Source organism: Pleurodeles waltl, chromosome 3_1 (assembly GCF_031143425.1).
Source record: "Pleurodeles waltl isolate 20211129_DDA chromosome 3_1, aPleWal1.hap1.20221129, whole genome shotgun sequence".
Taxonomy (NCBI): Eukaryota; Metazoa; Chordata; class Amphibia; order Caudata; family Salamandridae; genus Pleurodeles; species Pleurodeles waltl.
This window is the reverse complement of record NC_090440.1, coordinates 747,432,032-747,452,851: the sequence shown is the minus strand read 5'-3', so window position 1 is coordinate 747,452,851 and position 20,820 is coordinate 747,432,032. Positions and strand designations below refer to the sequence as shown.

The following is a 20,820-nucleotide window of genomic DNA, read 5'->3' as shown; positions in this document are numbered from 1 at the left end:
GGTACTACAGGAGGTTTGTGAAGGGATATGGCTCCATAGTGACACCCCTCACAGAACTTACCTCCAAGAAAATGCCCAAGAAAGTAAACTGGACTGTAGAATGCCAACAGGCCTTTGACACCCTGAAACAAGCAATGTGCACAGCACCAGTTCTCAAAGCTCCAGATTACTCCAAGCAGTTCATTGTGCAGACTGATGCCTCTGAACATGGGATAGGGGCAGCTTTGTCCCAAACAAATGATGATGGCCTTGACCAGCCTGTTGCTTTCAGTAGCAGGAGGTTACTCCCCAGGGAGCAGCTTTGGAGTGCCATTGAGAGGGAGGCCTTTGCTGTGGTCTGGTCCCTGAAGAAGCTGAGACCATACCTCTTTGGTACTCACTTTGTAGTTCAGACTGACCACATACCTCTCAGATGGCTAATGCAAATGAAAGGTGAAAATCCAAAACTGTTGAGGTGGTCCATCTCCCTACAGGGAATGGACTTTATAGTGGAACACAGACCTGGGACTGCCCATGCCAATGCAGATGGCCTTTCCAGGTTCTTCCACTTAGAAAATGAAGACTCTCTTGGGAAAGGTTAGTCTCATCCTCTTTCGTTTGGTGGGGGGGTTGTGTAAGGAAATGCCTCCTTGGCATGGTTACCCCCTGACTTTTTGCCTTTGCTGATGCCAAGTTATGATTTGAAAGTGTGCTGAGGCCTGCTAACCAGGCCCCAGCACCAGTGTTCTTTCCCTGACCTGTACTTTTGTTTCCACAATTGGCACACCCTGGCATCCAGGTAAGTCCCTTGTAACTGGTACCTCTGGTACCAAGGGCCCTGATGCCAGGGGAGGTCTCTAAGGGCTGCAGCATGTCTTATGCCACCCTGGGGACTCCTCACTCAGCACAGACACACTGCTTGCCAGCTTGTGTGTGCTAGTGGGGATAAAAAGACTAAGTCAACATGGCACTCCCCTCAGGGTGCCATGCCAACCTCACACTGCCTATAGGTATAGATAAGTCACCCCTCTAGCAGGCCTTACAGCCCTAAGGCAGGGTGCACTATACCATAGGTGAGGGCAAAAGTGCATGAGCACTCTGCCCCTACAGTGTCTAAGCAAAACCTTAGACATTGTAAGTGCAGGGTAGCCATAAGAGTATTTGGTCTGGGAGTCTGTCATGCACGAACTCCACAGCACCACAATGGCTACACTGAAAACTGTGAAGTTTGGTATCAAACTTCTCAGCACAATAAATGCACACTGATGCCAGTGTACATTTTATTGTAGCATACACCCCAGAGGGCACCTTAGAGGTGCCCCCTGAAACCTTAACCGACTACCAGTGTAGGCTGACTAGTTTTAGCAGCCTGCCACACACCAGACATGTTGCTGGCCACATGGGGAGAGTGCCTTTGTCACTCTGTGGCTAGTAACAAAGCCTGTACTGGGTGGAGGTGCTTCTCACCTCCACCTGCAGGAACTGTAACACCTGGCGGTGAGCCTCAAAGGCTCACCCCCTTTGTTACAGCACCCCAGGGCACTCCAGCTAGTGGAGTTGCCCGCCCCCTCCGGCCACGGCCCCACTTTTGGCGGCAAGGCCGGAGTAGATAATGAGAAAAACAAGGAGTCGTCACTGGCCAGTCAGGACAGCCCCTAAGGTATCCTGCGCTGAGGTGACTCTGACTTTTAGAAATACTCCATCTTGCAGATAGAGGATTCCCCCAACAGGGATAGGGATGTACCCCCCTCCCCTCAGGGAGGAGGCACAAAGAGAGTGTAGCCACCCTCAGGGCTACTAGCCATTGGCTACTAACCCCCCGGACCTAAACACACCCCTAAATTGAGTATTTAGGGGCCCCCAGAACCAAGCAAGATAGATTCCTGCAACCTAAGACGAAGAAGGACTGCTGAGCTGAAAAACCTGCAGAGAAGACGGAGACACCAACTGCTTTGGCCCCAGCTTTACAGGCCTGTCTCCCCACTTCTAAAGACACTGCTCCAGTGACGCGTTCCACAGGGGTTCAGCGACCTCTGAAGCCTCAGAGGACTACCCTGCATCTAGAAGGACCAAGAACTCCAGAGGACAGCAGCTCTGCTCCACAATGACTGCAACTTTGCAACAAAGAAGCAACTTTGAAACAACACAAGTTTCCCGCTGGAAGCGTGAGACTTTGCACTCTGCACCCGACGCCCCCAGCTCGACTTGTGGACAACAAACACCACAGGGAGGACTCCCCCGCAACTACAAGACCGTGAGTAGCCAGAGTTGACCCCCCTGAGCCCCACAGTGACGCCTGCAGAGGGAATCCCGAGGCTCCCCCTGACCCGATGCCTGGTAAAGACACTGCACCCGCAGCCCCCAGGACCTGAAGGATCCGACCTCCAGTGCAGGAGCGACCCCCAGGTGGCCCTCTCCCTTGCCTAGGTGGTGGCTACTCTGAGGAGCCCCCCCCCCTTGCCTGCCTGCATCGCTGAAGATACCCCTTGGTCCCCCTTTGAAACCTATTGCAAACCAGACGCCTTTTTGCACACTGCACCCGGCCGCCCCTGTGCCGCTGAGGGTGTACTTTTTGTGCTGACTTGTGTCCCCCCCGGTGCCCTACAAAACCCCCCTGGTCTGCCCTCCGAAGACGCGGGTACTTACCTGCTGGCAGACTGGAACCGGGGCACCCCCTTCTCCATTGAAGCCTATGCGTTTTGGGCACCACTTTGACCTCTGCACCTGACCGGCCCTGAGCTGCTGGTGTGGTAACTTTGGGCCCAACTTTGAACCCTGTAGGTGGTTTACTTACCTGCAAAACTAACAAACACTTACCTCCCCCAGGAACTGTTGAAAATTGCACTGTGTCTAGTTTTAAAATAGCTATTTGCCATTTGTGTGAAAACTGTATATTTTGCTAATTCAAAGTTCCTAAAGTTCCTAAGTGAAATACCTTTCATTTAAAGTATTGTTTGTAAATCTTGAACCTATGGTTCTTAAAATAAACTAAGAAAATATATTTTTCTATATAAAAACCTATTAGCCTGGAATTGTCTTTGAGTGTGTGTTCCTCATTTATTGCCTATGTGTGTACAACAAAGGCTTAACACTACCCTCTGATAAGCCTACTGCTCGACCACACTACCACAAAATAGAGCATTAGAATTATCTCTTTTTGCCACTATCTTACCTCTAAGTGGAACCCTTGGACTCTGTGCATGCTATTTCTTACTTTGAAATAGTACATACAGAGCCAACTTCCTACAGTCTTTATTACAGTAACACAGTATCAAAACACTAGATAGGCAACACTCCAATAGGAGGTAAGTAAACACACTAAATATGTACATTAGTTATCAGAAATAGGTATAGGAAGTGATAGAAAAGAGTCCAAATGCAAATACACAATAGTGACCATAAGGGGAGCCCAAACCATATACTAAAAAAATGGAATGCGAACACAGGACCCCTACCTAGCTAAGTGGAATGTGTAAAGGGGAGCTGGGGGTACTCGGAAACCCCAAAGGTAAATACCACAGTGCCCCCTAGTGATCAGGAGGAAAGGAGTAAATTGCTAAATTTTCCCCAAACCACCCAGAAGGAATGAAATTAAGAAAATGCAACACCCAGACACGACTGCAAGAAACCAGTGGTAGATTTCTGAAGAGGAAGACCTGTGGAAGAAAGGGACCAAGTCCAGAAGTCGGGGAGAGCCCAAGAGGAGTAGGAGCTGCTACCCACCCAGCTGTGGATGCAGGAGTTGGTCGACTGTAGGGATGCAGCACTGGAGCAGGTGAAGAGTTCCTGGAGGATGCAGTCAATGTTCCACGCCGGATGGATGATTGCAGTCAGTCAGTGGCATGGAAAAGCCACCAACAAGCCTTGGCAAAGGCAGAAGTCGCAGTGAAGCAAAAGTGGAGCAAGATCCAGGAGGACTCAAACCACGGGGGAAATCCCAGGGGGGCTCTCAGCAAGGAAGAGAGTCCAAAGAAGAAGAGGCAGCCCCACAGAAAACCCACTGGACGAGGAACCAGGAGTCACAGACGAGCCCATGCAGCGCTCCTGGAGAAGGGTCCCACGCCGCAGGAGAAGCACACAGAAGGAGTGCTGGGGATTAGGGCTACACAAAGCCTGAAGATCCCTTGGAGGAGTTGTAAACAAGCCTTGGCAGCTGCAGGAGACACGGTGCACGAGGGTACTATCCTGTGTGGAAAGGCAAGGGCTTACCTCCACCAATGTTGGACAGCTGGCAGAGAGGACCAAGAGGACTACTATGGACGAGCACCCATGATACAGGCTCCACGCAGCTCAGGATGAGAGGAGATCCATGCAGCCGGTCGTTGTTGCAGTTGGTGCCTGCGGATGCAGGGGAGTGACTCCTTCTCTCCAAGGGAGATTCCTTCTTCATTCTGATGCAGACTGAAGACTTGCCACCCTCAGAGGATGCACAGCCAGGTAAATGTCTCAGAAGCTGGAAGGAGCTGTGGAAACAATGTTGCAAGCAGAGTCTTCTTCATGGATGCAGATTGTCGGTTCCTGGAGTGTCCAGTTGCAGTTCCAGTGGCAAGAAGTTGAAGCAGAGATTACAGAGGATTCTGAGGACCCACCCAAGAGAGAGACCCTAAATAGCCCTGAAAGGGGGGTTAGTCACCTAGCCAGGTTAACATCTATCAGGAGTGGGTCTGATGTCACCTGCCAGACCTGGCCACTCAGATGCTCCCAGAGGTCCCTGCCATCCTTGGATTCAAGATGGCTGAACCCAGGGACCTGCTGGAGGAGTTCTGGGCATCACCCTTGGGGTGGTGATGGACAGGGGAGTGGTTACTCCCCTTTCCATTGTCTAGTTTTGCACCAGAGCAGGGACTGGAGGTCTCTGAACCGTTGTAGACTGGTTTATGCATGGAGGGCACCAAATATGCCCTTCAAAGCAGACCAGTGGCTTGATGAGGCTACCCCTCCGAAGCCATTTAACACCTATTTCCAAATGGAGAGGGTGTTACCCCCTTTCCCAAAGGAAATTCTTTGTTCTGCCTTCCTGGGCTTGAGCTGTTCAAGCAGCAGGAGGGCAGTAACCTGTCAGAGGGTGGCAGCTGCTTGGGCTGCCTGGAACACCCCAGAAGGCTGGAACGAGCAATGCTGTGGGTCCTCTAAGGATCCCTCAGAGTGCATGGAATCATACTTCCAATACCGGCAACAGTATTGGGGTATGATTCTGATATGTTTGATACCAAACATGCCTAGGTTCGGAGTTAGCATTATGTAGCTAGACATCGGTAGTGACCTATGTCCAGTACACACATAAAAAGGCATCCCTGCCCTCACAAAGTCCATGAAAATGGCACTGGAGTTCGTGGGGGCACCTCTGCTAGTGCAGGGGTGCCCTTACTCATAGGTACTTGCACCCTGCCCTCTTTGCTAGGAGGGCCTGCCAAAGGGGGGAATTAGTGACATGGTGCAGTGACCTGTAGTGAAAAAGGGTGCATGCACCCTTTCACGCAGGCTGCAATGGCAGGCCTGCAGAACAATTTACATGGGCTCCCCATGGGTGGCATAATATATGCTGCAGCTCATGGGGATCCCCTGTGTGGTGGGCGTATGTCTGGGTCAGAGTCTGAGACTGAAAAATCAGAAATCTAGAATGTTTTTACTAAATATTTATTAGTTTTGAGTTCTTTGGTTATTTCACTAGTTTTTTTGTTCTTCCTTCTTTCACTAATTTTCTTATTCTTCCTTTCTTTGTTTCTTTTATTCCTTTCATTCTTTATCTTCTCGGTTAGTTTTTCCTTCTTTATCTCTCTCTCTCTTTCTCTCCGTTTCTGTGGTTGTCCTCTTCTCTTTTTTATTTATGGTCCTCTTGTCTCTTCTTTATTACAGGTTTCTTCAATTTAAGCATATTATCCTCAGAGGTATGAAAAAGGGGACAAAAGAAAATGGGAACAGGTAAGTATATAGGATTTTCTCTGTGCCTTTTCCTTATCTTTGAGGGGGAGGGGTGTTGGGTTGTGCCTAAGAGTGAAGATATGTAGTTTGAATTTGAGTGCAAAAAAAACAAACAAATCCCTTTTTATGTTCTTTCACTTCCTTTTCCCTGTTTCTCCTCTATTAGGCTTCTTCCTCTTCCCCTCACTTCATGCCTGTGACATAAAAATACAGGTTTGGCAAATATGCCCGTACTTGTAATAGCCACATCCCTCCTGGGATGTGGGGGGTGGTGATGACATTTTCTTCCTTTGCAACAGCTCCGGTGGAGGGCTCTAGTCCTCAAGCTCTCTCCGTTGCGGTCGCAGCGGTCGCAGCGGTCTCCTCGATCTTCTGTTCCTCGGTCCCTTCCGTCCTCGTTTCGGCATCTTCTTCCCACACCTCCTCCGATGGCGTTCCCCCTTCTGTTTCTTCCCCGACCGTATTTCTCTCCTCCGGCGTCTCCGCGCAACCCTTTACTTCCGGGTTTGCGCACTCCAAGAGAGGTGGGAGGTTTTTCAAAGTGCCCCCGGGTCACTTGTTTATCTGCCCCACTCGATTAGTGGGGTCAATCGTAACAGCCAGCCTGTTACATACGTCTCCCCTGGGAGAGGGCTGACCGAGGCCCGAGTCCAAAGGATTCCTGGATACAAAATCTGCGGTGACCAAGTCTTTCCCTGGGCAATGTTGTACCTGAAACACAAAAGGTTGCAATTCCATAAACCATAGCAAAATCCTCGAGTTAGTGTCCTTATTCCTAGCCACCCAGGTAAGAGGGGCATGATCGGTAATTAAAACAAAGGGATGACCAAGCAAGTAATATTGTAGGGATTCATTTGATCACTAAACATTCTTTCTCAATTGTCCGATTATGCGTTTCACGAGGCAACAGTTTTTTGCTGATATAGACGAAAGGATGATTTACCCCATCGTCATCCTTGTGGGATAAAATAGCTCCAATACCTACATCAGAAGCATCTGTTTGTAAATAGAAATGTTTTGAAAAATCAGGGCAACGTAACACTGGTTGGGTAGTGAGTCTCTGTTTCAAGGACTCAGAAAGTTTCAGTTGGGTGGGCGTGAGCCCACTAAACTTAGTGGGTTGATCTTTTTTTAGATTTGTCAAGGGAGTTGCCATGGTGGAATAGTTAGGAATGAATCTACAATAGTAACCGACCAGTCCAAGAAAGGATCAAATGTATTTTTTCATTTGTGGGGGTGGTACCTTGAGAATAGCCTCAACTTTGTCAAGTTGTAGTTGTATACGTACCCTTTCAATAATATAGCCAAGATATGAGATGGACTCTTTGGCAGGATTACATTTCTCTGGATTTGCAGTTAAATCTGCAGCTATTAAGGTATGAAACCCTTCCGATAAATGATGTAGATGTTCCTTCCAGGTCTCACTATATATGACGATGTCATCTAAATAGGCGGATGCATATCCTGTGTGTACACGTAATAACTTGTCCATTAGGCGTTGGAACGTAGCTAGAGCCCCATGTAAACCGAATGGGTGAACTGTGAAGTGGTATAACCCTGATGCTGTAGAGAAAGCTGTCTTTTCCTTATTTGTGGGGTTTAAGGGTAGTTGCCAGTATCCGTTTGTTAAGTCTAAAGTGGACATTTTTCCCTAGACGTTCAATTAATTCATCCACTCTTGGTATTGGATATGTATCAAACTCAGATATGTTATTTAATTGTCTAAAATCAAAACAAAAGCAAACTGTCCCGTTCGGTTTGGGCACTAGTACCACCGGTGAACACCAGGGAATGATGGAGGGTTCAATGATACCCTTTTGTAACATAGACTGTACCTTTAGTTCTACCAATTTTCTACGAGCCTCAGGAATACGATAGGGTCTAAGACGTACTATTTTCCCTTCTTTTGTCTTGATTTTATGATATATCAAAGAGGTTTTACTAGGTTTTAAGGAAAATAATCCTTTATTCTGCTCGAGGATCTTTAATAACTGTTCTTGTTGTTCAGGGGATATGTGAGGATTGATATGAGGAAGCAAGTGTTCCGAATTATCTGGTTTGGGACATAGGCCCTGACGGGAACCGCCAGAAGACCGTACCGCGGTCAAAAGACCGCAGCGGTCATTCTGGGTTTCCCACTGGGCTGGCGGGCGACCGCCAAAAGGCCGCCCGCCAGCCCAGCGGGAAACACCCTTCCCACGAGGAAGCCGGCTCAGAATGGAGCCGGCGGAGTGGGAAGGTGCGACGGGTGCAGTTGCACCCGTCGCGAATTTCAGTGTCTGCAAAGCAGACACTGAAATTCTTTGTGGGGCCCTCTTACGGGGGCCCCTGCAGTGCCCATGCCCTTGGCATGGGCACTGCAGGGGCCCCCAGGGGCCCCACGACACCCCATACCGCCATCCTGTTCCTGGCGGGTGAACCGCCAGGAACTGGATGGGGGTATGGGGTGCCAGAATCCCCATGGCGGCGCAGCAAGCTGCGCCGCCATGGCGGATTCCCATGGGCAGCGGAAAGTCGGCGGTACACCGCCGGCTTTCCGCTTCTGGCCGCGGCTGTACCGCCGCGGTCAGAATGCCCGGCGGTGCACCGCCAGCCTGTTGGCGGTGCTACCGCCGACCCCGGCCCTGGCGGTATTTACCGCCAGGGTCAGAATGACCCCCATAATGTTATGTCTAGGGGTTTTACTTTATTTTAAAAATACCCAGTGTCTAAACGTGGGAAAGAGATGTCTGGTTCCTCCCATTTCTTCAATAGGTTGATATGATAGATCTGTGTTTTCCTAGGCGACTCGGACATTTTAAGGCGATATGTAACCGGATTTATCTGTTCTATTATTTCATAGGGGCCTTGCTATCTTGCTAAGAGCTTGTTGTCAGAACTAGGTAAAAGTACAAGTACCTTCTCTCCCACTTTTATTTCTCTTAATGATGTTCCTTGATTATAATACTTCTTCTGTCTATCTTGGTATCCTCTAGATGTATTCTGACATCCTCCTATACTGTCTGTATTTGATCATTTAATTGTTGTGTATATTCTAGAATTTCCTTATCTTCTGTCTCTTTCTGTTCCCAACTCTCAGCAGCCACACCTAATACGGTTCGGGGTTGTCAGCCAAAAACAAGTTCAAAGGGACTATGTCCAGTTGAAGCCTGTACGTGTGTTCTTATCGCGTAAAACACTAATGGTAGCTTTTTATCCCAGTCACGACCAGAGTCGGCTATGGATTTTTTTTATATTGTTTTAATGGATCGATTGTACCTCTCCACTAAACCATCTGTTTGTGGGTAATATACTGATGTGCGAAGATGTTTTACCCCTAACAGCTGTCATATTTGGGCCATCAATCTAGACATAAATGGGGTACCCTGATCTGTTAATAATTCACGGGGAAACCCAACTCGGGAGAAAAACTTGATCATAGCATGTGCCACGTTCTTGGTTGTCATGCTGGAAAGAGGGATCGCCTCAGGGTACCTGGTTGCATTATCGACTAGCACAAGAATAGACTTTTTTCCCTTGGATGACGGTATTAAGGGTCCTACAAGGTCCCTACCCACTGGGGGAAAAGGGATATCAATAATTGGTAATGGATATAAGGGAACTTTCTTGACTATTCCGGGATTTACTAGTTGACATTTTGGACAGCAAGCACAAAATTTACGAATATCTGAAAAAACTCCAGGCCAATGAAACGCCTGAGTAAATATTCTTCTGTTTTTTCTCTCCCATAATGTCCACACCCTACTTGACTATTGGCTAAGTGTAATACCTGAGTATGGTAACGGGTGGGTACCACTAGTTGTTCCTTCTCCTGATCATCATGGCGTGTCACCCTATATAATAACCCGTTCTGGGTGATAAAATATGGACCTACCTGGCTGTTTTTCTCTGTCATTGCTGTGACCCAGGCATTATGTAAAGTGGGATCATCCCTTTGGCTAGCCCAGAAGGTTGGTAATGTAGCTAGGACAGGTTTCTCTGTCGGAAATGAGGGTACAGACGGGGGAGTAGTGTTTAAACGATGTATTCTCTTTTGTTCTCTTTTTTCAGACCTGGATAACTTCACCTTTTTTTTGCCTCCCTTAATGGTTAACTGGCTAAAAGGGGCTTCTATTAACCATGAGTTTAACACCTCTTTTTGTGTTAGGTTATTTAATAAATCATGAAAAACACTGTAGTCTGTAGTATGATCATCTCTTCTACAAGGTGTGGTTGACTCCTTCTGCGAGAGATCCTTCTTTTCCTCTCCATTCTACTTGAACTTCAGCCAAGGGATAGTGTTGCATGTCTCCATGAATACAGCATATTGAAACAAATTCATCAACCTTTATTTGTTCACGGTTTACCAAATCCGCCTTAAATACTGATTGACTACAGCCAGAGTCAACTAGAACTCTAGTGTTGCTCTGATTGACTAACAAGTCTTTCATAAAGTGAGTTGTTCCTCGGGCTGTAAACAGTACCCTTCCTCGGGTAACACCGATTTTCATTGGTTCGGGTTTGGACATTTTATGGGGACAATTACGAGCTATATGGCCTCACTCTGCACAGTTATAACATTGGGGTGCCTGGTTGGGTTCTCTATCTGGGACACGTATACTGGTGCTTTCTTCAGTCTCTTTCATTACCTGTGCCTTGAAATAGGGTTTCGTTCCAAGTGATGGTCCCTTTTGATGGCTGCCCCTAAATTCTGGAGCTCTATGAAATGCGCAGGCCAGGTCTATGGCTGTGGTGGTATTAATGTTGGGATGCTGTTTTACCCAATTACGTGTTTGTGAAGGAAGGGCCTCTAAGTATTGTTCTAATAAAATAATTTGTATGATTTCTTCCCTATTTGTTCCAATTGGCCCTAGCCATTTTAATCCTAGATCCTGTACTCGATAATAAAGAGCTCTAGGGTTTTCCATGGGTAACCACCTTGTTTTGTGGAATTTTATTCTGTAGTATTCTGTATCATAACCCACTTGTTCTAAAATAGCTTTTTTTATTTCCCTCTAGGGAGTTGTACCTCCAGGGTCTACCGCCTGGTATGCGGACTGTAAAGTCCCTGTCAAAGGAGGGGCTATATATTGACCCCATCGTTCTTGAGGCCAGTTTGCCAAAGAAGCAACTCTTTCGAAATTAGTAAAAAATGCATTGGGGTCTTCCCCTTCTTGAAACTTTTGTAACACTGAACTGGGTACATTGGGGTGCACTCTGGTAGTGGCAATTGTATCTGTTAGTTTTTGTAGAGCACTTTCATGTACCAATTGGTTATTAGCAATTATGGTTGCTTGACTCTTTATTGCATTTTGTAGGGTTTCTCTATCACTCCGAGCTTCACAAACTTGTTCTTCTCATACCATCTGAAGGTGTCTTTGTCCTTCTGCCAATTGTTGTATCATATCTTCCAGGGTAGGTTTGGTGTCCATTTTTTTTTCCGCTTCCAAAATTCCACTTCTGACACCAATATGTTTTGGGCGTATGTCTGGATCAGAGTCTTAGATTCAAAAATCAGAAATCAAGCATGTTTTTACTAAATGTTTATTAGTTTTGAGTTCTTGATTATTTCACTAGATTTTTTGTTCTTCCTTCTTTCACTAATTTTCTTATTCTTCCTTTCTTTGTTTCTTTTATTCCTTTCATTCTTTATGTTCTCTGTTAGTTTGTCCTTCTTTCTCTCTCTCTCTCTCTCTCTCTCTCTCTGTGGTTGTCCTCTTCTCTTTTTTATTTATGGTCCTTTTGTCTCTTCTTTATTACAGGTGTCTTCAATTTAAGCGGATTATCCTCAGAGGTATGAAAAACGGGGACAAAAGAAAATAGGAATAGGTAAGTATATATGATTTTCTCTGTGCCTTTTCCTTATCTGTGAGGGGGAGGGGTGTGAGGTTGTGCCTAAGAGTGAAGATATGTAGTTTGAATTTGAGTGCTCAAGCGCTTGTGCAAAACAAAGAAAACAAATCCCTTTTTATGCTCTTTTCACTTCCGTTTCCCTGTTTCTCCTCTATTAGGCTTCTTCCTCCTCCCCTCCCTTCATACCCGTGACATAAGAATACAGGTTTGGCAATTCTGAGAGACGTGGCGGGTGGTGTTGGTGTTTTCTTCCTTTGCGACAGCTCTGCCGGAGGACTCCGGTCCCCAAGCTCTCTCCGTTGCAGTCGCAGTGGTCTCCTCGATCTTCTGTTCCTCGGTCCCTTCCGTCCTTGTTCCGGCGTCTTCTTCCCGCACCTCCTCTGATGGCGTTCCCCCTTCTGTTTCTTCTCCAACTGTATTTCTTTCCTCCGGCGTCTCCGTGCAACCCTTTACTTCCGGGTTTGCACACTGCAAGAGAGACGGGAGGATATTCAAAGTGCCCCCGGGGCACTTGTTTATCGGCCCCATTCGATTAATGGGGTCGTTCGTAACAGTCAGCCTGTTATACCCTGGTACCCCAATGCCTAGGTACCTGGGTACCATATACTAGGGACTTACATGGGGGCATCAGTATGCCAAATGTGGAGTGAAAGAGGTTCAAGTAACCATGTTTGAAGGGAAAGAGCATAATCACTGCGGTCCTGGTTAGCTGGATCCCAGTAAACACAGTCAAACACACTCACGAAAGGCAGAAAATGGGGGTAACCATGCCAAGAAAGAGGGTACTTTCCTACACTTCTTAAAATCACCTCATTATCCCTGGAAAGTTCCATTCGGACCTCCCAAAATATTCTCACCTCTCTACTAAATTGGTCTTTCTTTGGCCACCCATTCTGAGTAAACTTGGCTACTTCTCCCAAAACAGAATCCTTCTGATATTCTGATGTTCCACTGTTCTTTCTTTATCAGTGGCATACAACAATCATGGACTAGTGCTACTTGAAAATCATCCAACACATAATTCACACATTCTTCTAAAGGAGCAGGTAAATGAGATAAACAATCAGCAACAACATTGTCCTTCACTGGTACATAGACAATTTTGGAAACATAGGGGGTCATTCTAACCCTGGCGGTCGGCGACCGCCAGGGCTAAAATGAAGGAAGCACCGCCAACAGGCTGGCGGTGCTTCCTTGGCCATTCTGACCGCGGCGGTAAAGCCGCGGTCAGAAAAGGGCAACCGGCGGTTTCCCGCCGGTTTACCCCTGGCCCAGGGAATGGGGATTCCGACCCCCTTACCGCCATCCAACAGGATGGCGGTAACGGGTGTCGTGGGGCCCCTGGGGGCCCCTGCAGTGCCCATGCCACTGGCATGGGCACTGCAGGGGCCCCCTAACAGGGCCCCACTAAGATTTTCAGTGTCTGCAAAGCAGACACTGAAAATCGCGACGGGTGCCACTGCACCCGTCGCACCCCTTCGTCTCCGTCGGCTCCATTCGGAGCCGGCATCCTCGTAGAAGGGGGTTTCCCGCTGGGCCGGCGGGCGGCCTTCTGGCGGTCGCCCGCCGGCCAAGCGGGAAAGCCAGAATGGCCGCCGCGGTCTTTTGACCGCGGTGCAGTCATTCAGTGGTTACCGCTTGCCGGGCGGCGACCGCCGCCCGCCAATGTAGGAATGACCGCCATAGTCTTGCGTTCTCATGGATAGTCTGGCGAGTCTCACAGAAGCATTCACTGTTCCTTCTGTAGTTAACAGTCTCAGCAAAGACTAGTGGTCACACCGTATGATTAGGGGTTTGCCCCATATGAACACTCTAAAATGGTCCAATGCACATGCACATGCCAAGGCTTCCCTTTCAATTATAGGATTATAGGATATTTTTCCTTAGCTGGGAATAAAGACCTTGAAGCAAAAGAATTCACAGTGCCCGCATCTCCTTATTTTTCTGTGTCAACAAAGCCCCAAACCCTTATTACTGGGTTCAGTAGTAAAGATGTTACTTCCTTCAGGATTGAAATTGCTTAAACTAGCAGTAATGGAAAGGCATGATTTGATTTTCCATAAATTATCCTCACAGTTTTGTGTCCACTCAAATTTAGTTTTGTTTTTCAGCGGTTGCCTGATATTGTAAGTGCATTCTGTAAACCTAGGGATGAATTTTGCACAGTACTCTGCCACGCCCAAAAATGATCTTACCTCCTCCCTACTGCTTTGTGCCGGACATTTTCCAATTGCATCCACTAGAGATGGTTTGGGTTTGACTCCATCATCTTCAGTTACATAACCAAGTTAAGTCACAGACCTTTCTGCAAATTTACATTTAGAGTGTTCAACGGTTAGGTGGTGTTCCTGTAAGATACCTAACACTTTCTGTAACCTTGCATCATGAATTTCTTTGTTTTCCCCAAAAAATAAGATGTCATCCTGGAAGAACTAAACAGCACTTTTCTTGCAGAACAGTTTGTGGATCAACCTCTGGAACACAACAGCAGCAGATGCCAGTCCAAAAGGCATCCTCTTGAAGTGGAAATATCCAACTGCTGTTATGAATGGCATCAACTGGCGAGAAGATGGGGCTAACGAAACCCGGGGTATGCTGATGACAAGTTAATTCTGGAGAACCACTTAGCATCCTTGCGGAATGTCACCATTTCATTTATTTTAGGAAGGGGAAAACAATCCACCACAATGTTCTCATTTAAATGGCGAAGGTCCACACACAACCTGATCTTACCATTGCTGTGGCATGCCACGACCAAGGGAGAAATCCATTCAGAAGATTCTGTAACCCCCATACCCACCAATTTGTCCAATTCACTGGAAACTTCCTCTCTTACTGTTAAAGGTACACTTCTAACCCTGTGGACTTTAGGAACAGCATCCTTTTTAAGGTCTATTGTGTTCTCAAAACTGTATACATTTCCCAAATTCTTACTAAGTGTAGGAAGTTGGCTCTGTATGCACTATTTCAAAGTAAGGAATAGTATGCACAGAGTCCAAGGGTTCCCCTTAGAGGTAAGATAGTGGCAAAAAGAGATAATACTAATGCTCTATTTTGTGGTAGTGTGGTCGAGCAGTAGGCTTATCAAAGGAGTAGTGTTAAGCATTTGTTGTACATACACACAAGCAATAAATGAGGAACACACACTCAGAAACAATTCCAGGCCAATAGGTTTTTGTTATAGAAAAATATCTTTTATTTTAAGAACCACAGGTTCAAATTCTACATGTAATATCTCATTTGAAAGGTACTGCAGGTAAGTACTTTAGGAACTTTGAATAATTACAATAGCATATATACTTTTTACATAAAACACATTTAGCTGTTTTAAAAGTGGACACAGTGCAATTTTCACAGTTCCTGGGGGAGGTAAAGTATTGTTAGGTTTTGCAGGTAAGTAAACCACCTACGGGGTTAAGATTGGGGTCCAAGGTAGCCCACTGTTGGGGGTTCAGCGCAACCCCAAGGTCACCACACCAGCAGCTCAGGGCCGGTCAGGTGCAGAGTTCAAAGTGGTGCCCAAAACGCATAGGCTTCAATGGAGAGAAGGGGGTGCCCCGGTTCCGGTCTACCAGCAGGTAAGTACCCGCGTCTTCGGAGGGCAGACCAGGGGGGTTTTGTAGGGCACCGGGGGGACACAAGTCCACACAAAAAGTACACCCTCAGCAGCGCGGGGGCGGCCGGGTGCAGTGTGCAAACAAGCGTCGGGTTTCCAATGGGAGTCAATGGGAGACCAGGGGGTCTCTTCAGCGGTGCAGGCAGGCAAGGGGGGGGCTCCTCTGGGTAGCCACCACCTGGGCAAGGGAGAGGGCGTCCTGGGGGTCACTCCTGCACTGGAGTTCCGATCCTTCAGGTGCTGGGGACTGCGGGTGCAGGGTCTTTTCCAGCCGTCGGGATTTTAGAGTCAGGCAGTCGCGGTCAGGGGGAGCCTCGGGATTCCCTCTGCAGGCGTCGCTGTGGGGGCTCACAGGGGACAACTTTGGTTACTCACGGTCTTGGAGTCGCCGGAGGGTCCTCCCTGAGGTGTTGGTTCTCCACCAGTCGAGTCGGGGTCGCCGGGTGCAGTGTTGCAAGTCTCACGCTTCTTGCAGGGATTGCAGAGGTCTTTAAATCTGCTCCTCTGAAACAAAGTTGCAGTCTTTTTGGAACAGGGCCGCTGTCCTCGGGAGTTTCTTGTTCCTCTTGAAGCAGAGCAGTCCTCTGAGGATTCAGAGGTCACTGGTCCTAGGGAAAGCATCGCTGGAGCAGGTTTCTTTAGAAGGCAGGAGACAGGCCGGTAGGACTGGGGCCAAAGCAGTTGGTGTCTTCTTTTCTTCTTCTGCAGGGGTCTTTCAGCTCAGCAGTCCTCTTCTTCTTGTAGTTGCAGGAATCTAAATTCTTAGGTTCAGGGAAGCCCTTAAATACTAAATTTAAGGGCGGGTTTAGGTCTGGGGGGTTAGTAGCCAATGGCTACTAGCCCTGAGGGTGGGTACACCCTCTTTGTGCCTCCTCCCAAGGGGAGGGGGTCACAATCCTATCCCTATTGGGGGAATCCTCCATCTGCAAGATGGAGGATTTCTAAAAGTTAGAGTCACTTCAGCTCAGGACACCTTAGGGGCTGTCCTGACTGGCCAGTGACTCCTCCTTGTTATTCTCATTATTTCCTCCAGCCTTGCCGCCAAAAGTGGGGCCGTGGCCGGAGGGGGCGGGCAACTCCACTAGCTGGAGTGCCCTGCGGTGCTGGAAGAAAGGGGGTGAGCCTTTGAGGCTCACCGCCAGGTGTTACAGCTCCTGCCTGGGGGAGGTGTTAGCATCTCCACCCAGTGCAGTCTTTGTTACTGGCCTCAGAGTGACAAAGGCACTCTCCCCATGGGGCCAGCAACATGTCTCGAGTGTGGCAGGCTGCTAGAACCAGTCAGCCTACACAGGTAGTTGGTTAAGGTTTCAGGGGGCACCTCTAAGGTGCCCTCTGGGGTGTATTTTACAATAAAATGTACACTGGCATCAGTGTGCATTTATTGTGCTGAGAAGTTTGATACCAAACTTCCCAGTTTTCAGTGTAGCCATTATGGTGCTGTGGAGTTCGTGTTTGACAGACTCCCAGACCATATACTCTTATGGCTACCCTGCACTTACAATGTCTAAGGTTTTGCTTAGACACTGTAGGGGCACAGTGCTCATGCACTGGTGCCCTCACCTATGGTATAGTGCACCCTGCCTTAGGGCTGTAAGGCCTGCTAGAGGGGTGACTTATCTATACTGCATAGGCAGTGTGAGGTTGGCATGGCACCCTGAGGGGAGTGCCATGTCGACTTACTCGTTTTGTCCTCACCAGCACACACAAGCTGGCAAGCAGTGTGTCTGTGCTGAGTGAGGGGTCCCCAGGGTGGCATAAGCTATGCTGCAGCCCTTAGAGACCTTCCCTGGCATCAGGGCCCTTGGTACCAGGGGTACCAGTTACAAGGGACTTACCTGGATGCCAGGGTGTGCCAATTGTGTAAAACAAAAGTACAGGGTAGGGAAAGAACACTGGTGCTGGGGCCTGGTTAGCAGGCCTCAGCACACTTTCAAATCAAAACGTAGCATCAGCAAAGGCAAAAAGTCAGGGGGTAACCATACCAAGGAGGCATTTCCTTACACAACCCCCCCCCCAAACGAAAGAGGATGAGACTAACCTTTCCCAAGAGAGTCTTTATTTTCTAAGTGGAAGAACCTGGAAAGGCCATCTGCATTGGCATGGGCAGTCCCAGGTCTGTGTTCCACTATAAAGTCCATTCCCTGTAGGGAGATGGACCACCTCAACAGTTTTGGATTTTCACCTTTCATTTGCATCAGCCATCTGAGAGGTCGGTGGTCAGTTTGAACTACAAAGTGAGTACCAAAGAGGTATGGTCTCAGCTTCTTCAGGGACCAAACGACAGCAAAGGCCTCCCTCTCAATGGCACTCCAACGCTGCTCCCTGGGGAGTAACCTCCTGCTAATGAAAGCAACAGGCTGGTCAAGGCCATCATCATTTGTTTGGGACAAAACTGCCCCTATCCCATGTTCAGAGGCATCTGTCTGCACAATGAACTGCTTGGAGTAATCTGGAGCTTTTAGAACTGGTGCTGTGCACATTGCTTGTTTCAGGGTGTCAAAGGCCTGTTGGCATTCTACAGTCCAGTTTACCTTCTTGGGCATTTTCTTGGAGGTGAGTTCTGTGAGGGCTGTCACTATGGATCCATATCCCTTCACAAACCTCCTATAGTACCCAGTCAAGCCAAGGAATGCCCTGACTTGAGTCTGGGTTTTTGGAGCTGCCCAGTCCAGAATAGTCTGGATCTTAGGCTGGAGTGGCTGAACTTGGCCTCCACCTACAAGGTGTCCCAAGTAAACCACAGTTCCCTGCCCTATGTGGCATTTGGATGCCTTGATAGAGAGGCCTGCTGATTGCAGAGCCTTCAAAACCTTCTTCAGGTGGACCAGGTGACCCTGTCAGCTGGAGCTAAAGACAGCAATATCATCAAGATAAGCTGCACTAAAGGACTCCAAACCAGCAAGGACTTGATTCACCAACCTTTGGAAGGTGGCAGGGGCATTCTGTAAACCAAAGGGCATAACAGTAAACTGACAATGCCCATCAGGTGTGGAGAATGCTGTCTTTTCTTTTGCTCCAGGTGCCATTTTTATTTGCCAGTACCCTGCTGTTAAGTCAAAGGTACTTAAGAATTTGGCAGCACCTAATTTGTCTATCAGTTCATCAGCTCTAGGAATGGGATGGGCATCTGTCTTGGTGACAGAATTAAGTCCTCTGTAGTCCACACAGAACCTCATCTCTCTCTTTCCATCTTGGGTGTGAGGTTTGGGGACTAAGACCACTGGGCTAGCCCAGGGGCTGAGTGCTCAATTACTCCCAATTCCAGCATCTTGTGGACTTCCACCTTGATGCTTTCCTTAACTTGGTCAGACTGTCTGAATATTTTGTTTTTGACAGGCATGCTGTCTCCTGTGTCCACATCATGGGTACACAGGTGTGTCTGACCAGGGGTTAGGGAAAAGAGCTCAGCAAACTGTTGCAGGACCCTCCTACAATCAGACTGCTGTTGGCCAGAGAGGGTGTCTGAGTAGATCACTCCATCAACTGAGCCATCTTTAGGGTTTGATGAGAGAAGATCAGGGAGAGGTTCACTCTCAGCTACCTGATCCTCATCTGTTACCATCAACAGATTCACATCAGCCCTGTCATGGAAGAGCTTAAGGCGGTTCACATGGATCACCCTCTTGGGGCTCCTGCTAGTGCCCAGGTCCACCAGGTAGGTGACCTGACTCTTCTTCTCTAGCACTGGGTAAGGGCCACTCCATCTGTCCTGGAGTGCCCTGGGAGCCACAGGCTCCAAAACCCAGACTTTCTGCTCTGGTTGAAATTCAACCAGTGCAAACCTCTGGAGCTGTTGGCTGGTCTCAAGGTTTTTACTTGCCTTTTCCATGTACTCTGCCATCCTTGAGCGAAGGCCAAGTACATAGTCCACTATGTCTTGTTTAGGCTCATGAAGAGGTCTCTCCCAGCCTTCTTTAACAAGAGCTAATGGTCCCCTTACAGGGTGGCCAAACATAAGTTCAAAGGGTGAGAACCCTACTCCCTTCTGAGGCACCTCTCTGTAAGTGAAAAGCAGGCATGGGAAGAGGACATCCCATCTCCTTTTGAGTTTTTCTGGGAGCCCCATGATCATGCCCTTTAATGTCTTGTTGAATCTCTCAACAAGGCCATTAGTTTGTGGATGATAGGGTGTAGTGAATTTATAAGTCACTCCACACTCATTCCACATGTGTTTCAGGTTAGCTGACATGAAGTTGGTACCTCTGTCAGACACCACCTCCTTAGGGAAGCCGACTCTGGTAAAGATACCAATGAGGGCCTTGGCTACTGCAGGGGCAGTAGTCGACCTAAGGGGAATAGCTTCAGGATACCTAGTAGCATGATCCACTACTACTAGTATGTACATATTTCCTGAGGCTGTGGGAGGTTCAAGTGGACCCACTATGTCCACACCCACTCTTTCAAAGGGGACCCCCACCACTGGAAGTGGAATGAGGGGGGCCTTTGGATGTCCACCTGTCTTACCACTGGCTTGACAGGTGGTACAGGAGACACAAAACTCCTTAACTTTCTGGGACATGTTGGGCCAGTAGAAGTGGTTGACTAACCTCTCCCACGTCTTGGTTTGTCCCAAATGCCCAGCAAGGGGAATATCATGGGCTAAGGTCAGTATGAACTCTCTGAACGCCTGAGGCACTACCACTCTCCTAGTGGCACCAGGTTTGGGATCTCTTGCCTCAGTGTACAGGAGCCCATCTTCCCAATAGACCCTATGTGTTCCAGTTTTCTTGCCATTGGACTCTTCAGCAGCTTGCTGCTTAAGGCCTTCAAGAGAGGGACTGGTTTCTTGCCCCTTACACAACTGCTCCCTTGAGGGTCCCCCTGGGCCTAAGAGCTCACCCTGATAAGGTTCTAACTCCATAGGCTCAGTTCCCTCAGAGGGCAGAACTTCTTCCTGAGAAGAGAGGTTCTCTTTTTGTTGTTGTGTTGCAGCTGGTTTCCCAGCTGACTTTCCTTTTCTCTTGGTAGGCTGGGCCCTTTTTCCAGACTCCAGCTCTACTTTTTCACCCTGTGCCTTGCACTGTGCCCTTGTCTTGACACACACCAGTTCAGGGATACCCAGCATGGCTGCATGGGTTTTCAGTTCTACCTCAGCCCATGCTGAGGACTCCAGGTCATTTCCAAGCAAACAGTCTACTGGGATATTTGAGGAGACCACCACCTGTTTCAGGCCATTGACCCCTCCCCACTCTAAAGTTACCATAGCCATGGGATGTACTTTAGTCTGATTGTCAGCGTTGGTGACTGGATAAGTTTGTCCAGGCCAGGTATTGACCAGGGGAAACCAGTTTCTCTGTCACCATGGTGACACTGGCACCTGTATCCCTCAGGCCTTCTACACTTGTCCCATTAATTAAGAGCTGCTGCCTGTATTTTTGCATGTTAGGAGGCCAGGCAGCCAGTGTGGCTAAATCCACCCCACCCTCAGAGACTAATGTAGCTTCAGTGTGACACCTGATTTGCTCTGGGCA

At 48.2% G+C, this 20,820-nt stretch overlaps 1 long non-coding RNA gene across 1 annotated transcript in view; it reads left to right on the top strand.

The window, feature by feature from the left end:
* LOC138283261 (uncharacterized) overlaps nucleotides 1–14,313 on the top strand; it is a 41,011-nt gene extending 26,698 nt beyond the window's left edge. Inside the window, exons 2-4 of the long non-coding RNA XR_011201158.1 lie at nucleotides 5,836–5,901; nucleotides 11,643–11,709; nucleotides 14,188–14,313. This is a non-coding gene — a long non-coding RNA (uncharacterized lncRNA). The remainder of the gene's footprint in view (nucleotides 1–5,835; nucleotides 5,902–11,642; nucleotides 11,710–14,187) is intronic.
* The last annotated feature ends 6,507 nt before the right edge of the window (nucleotides 14,314–20,820 follow it).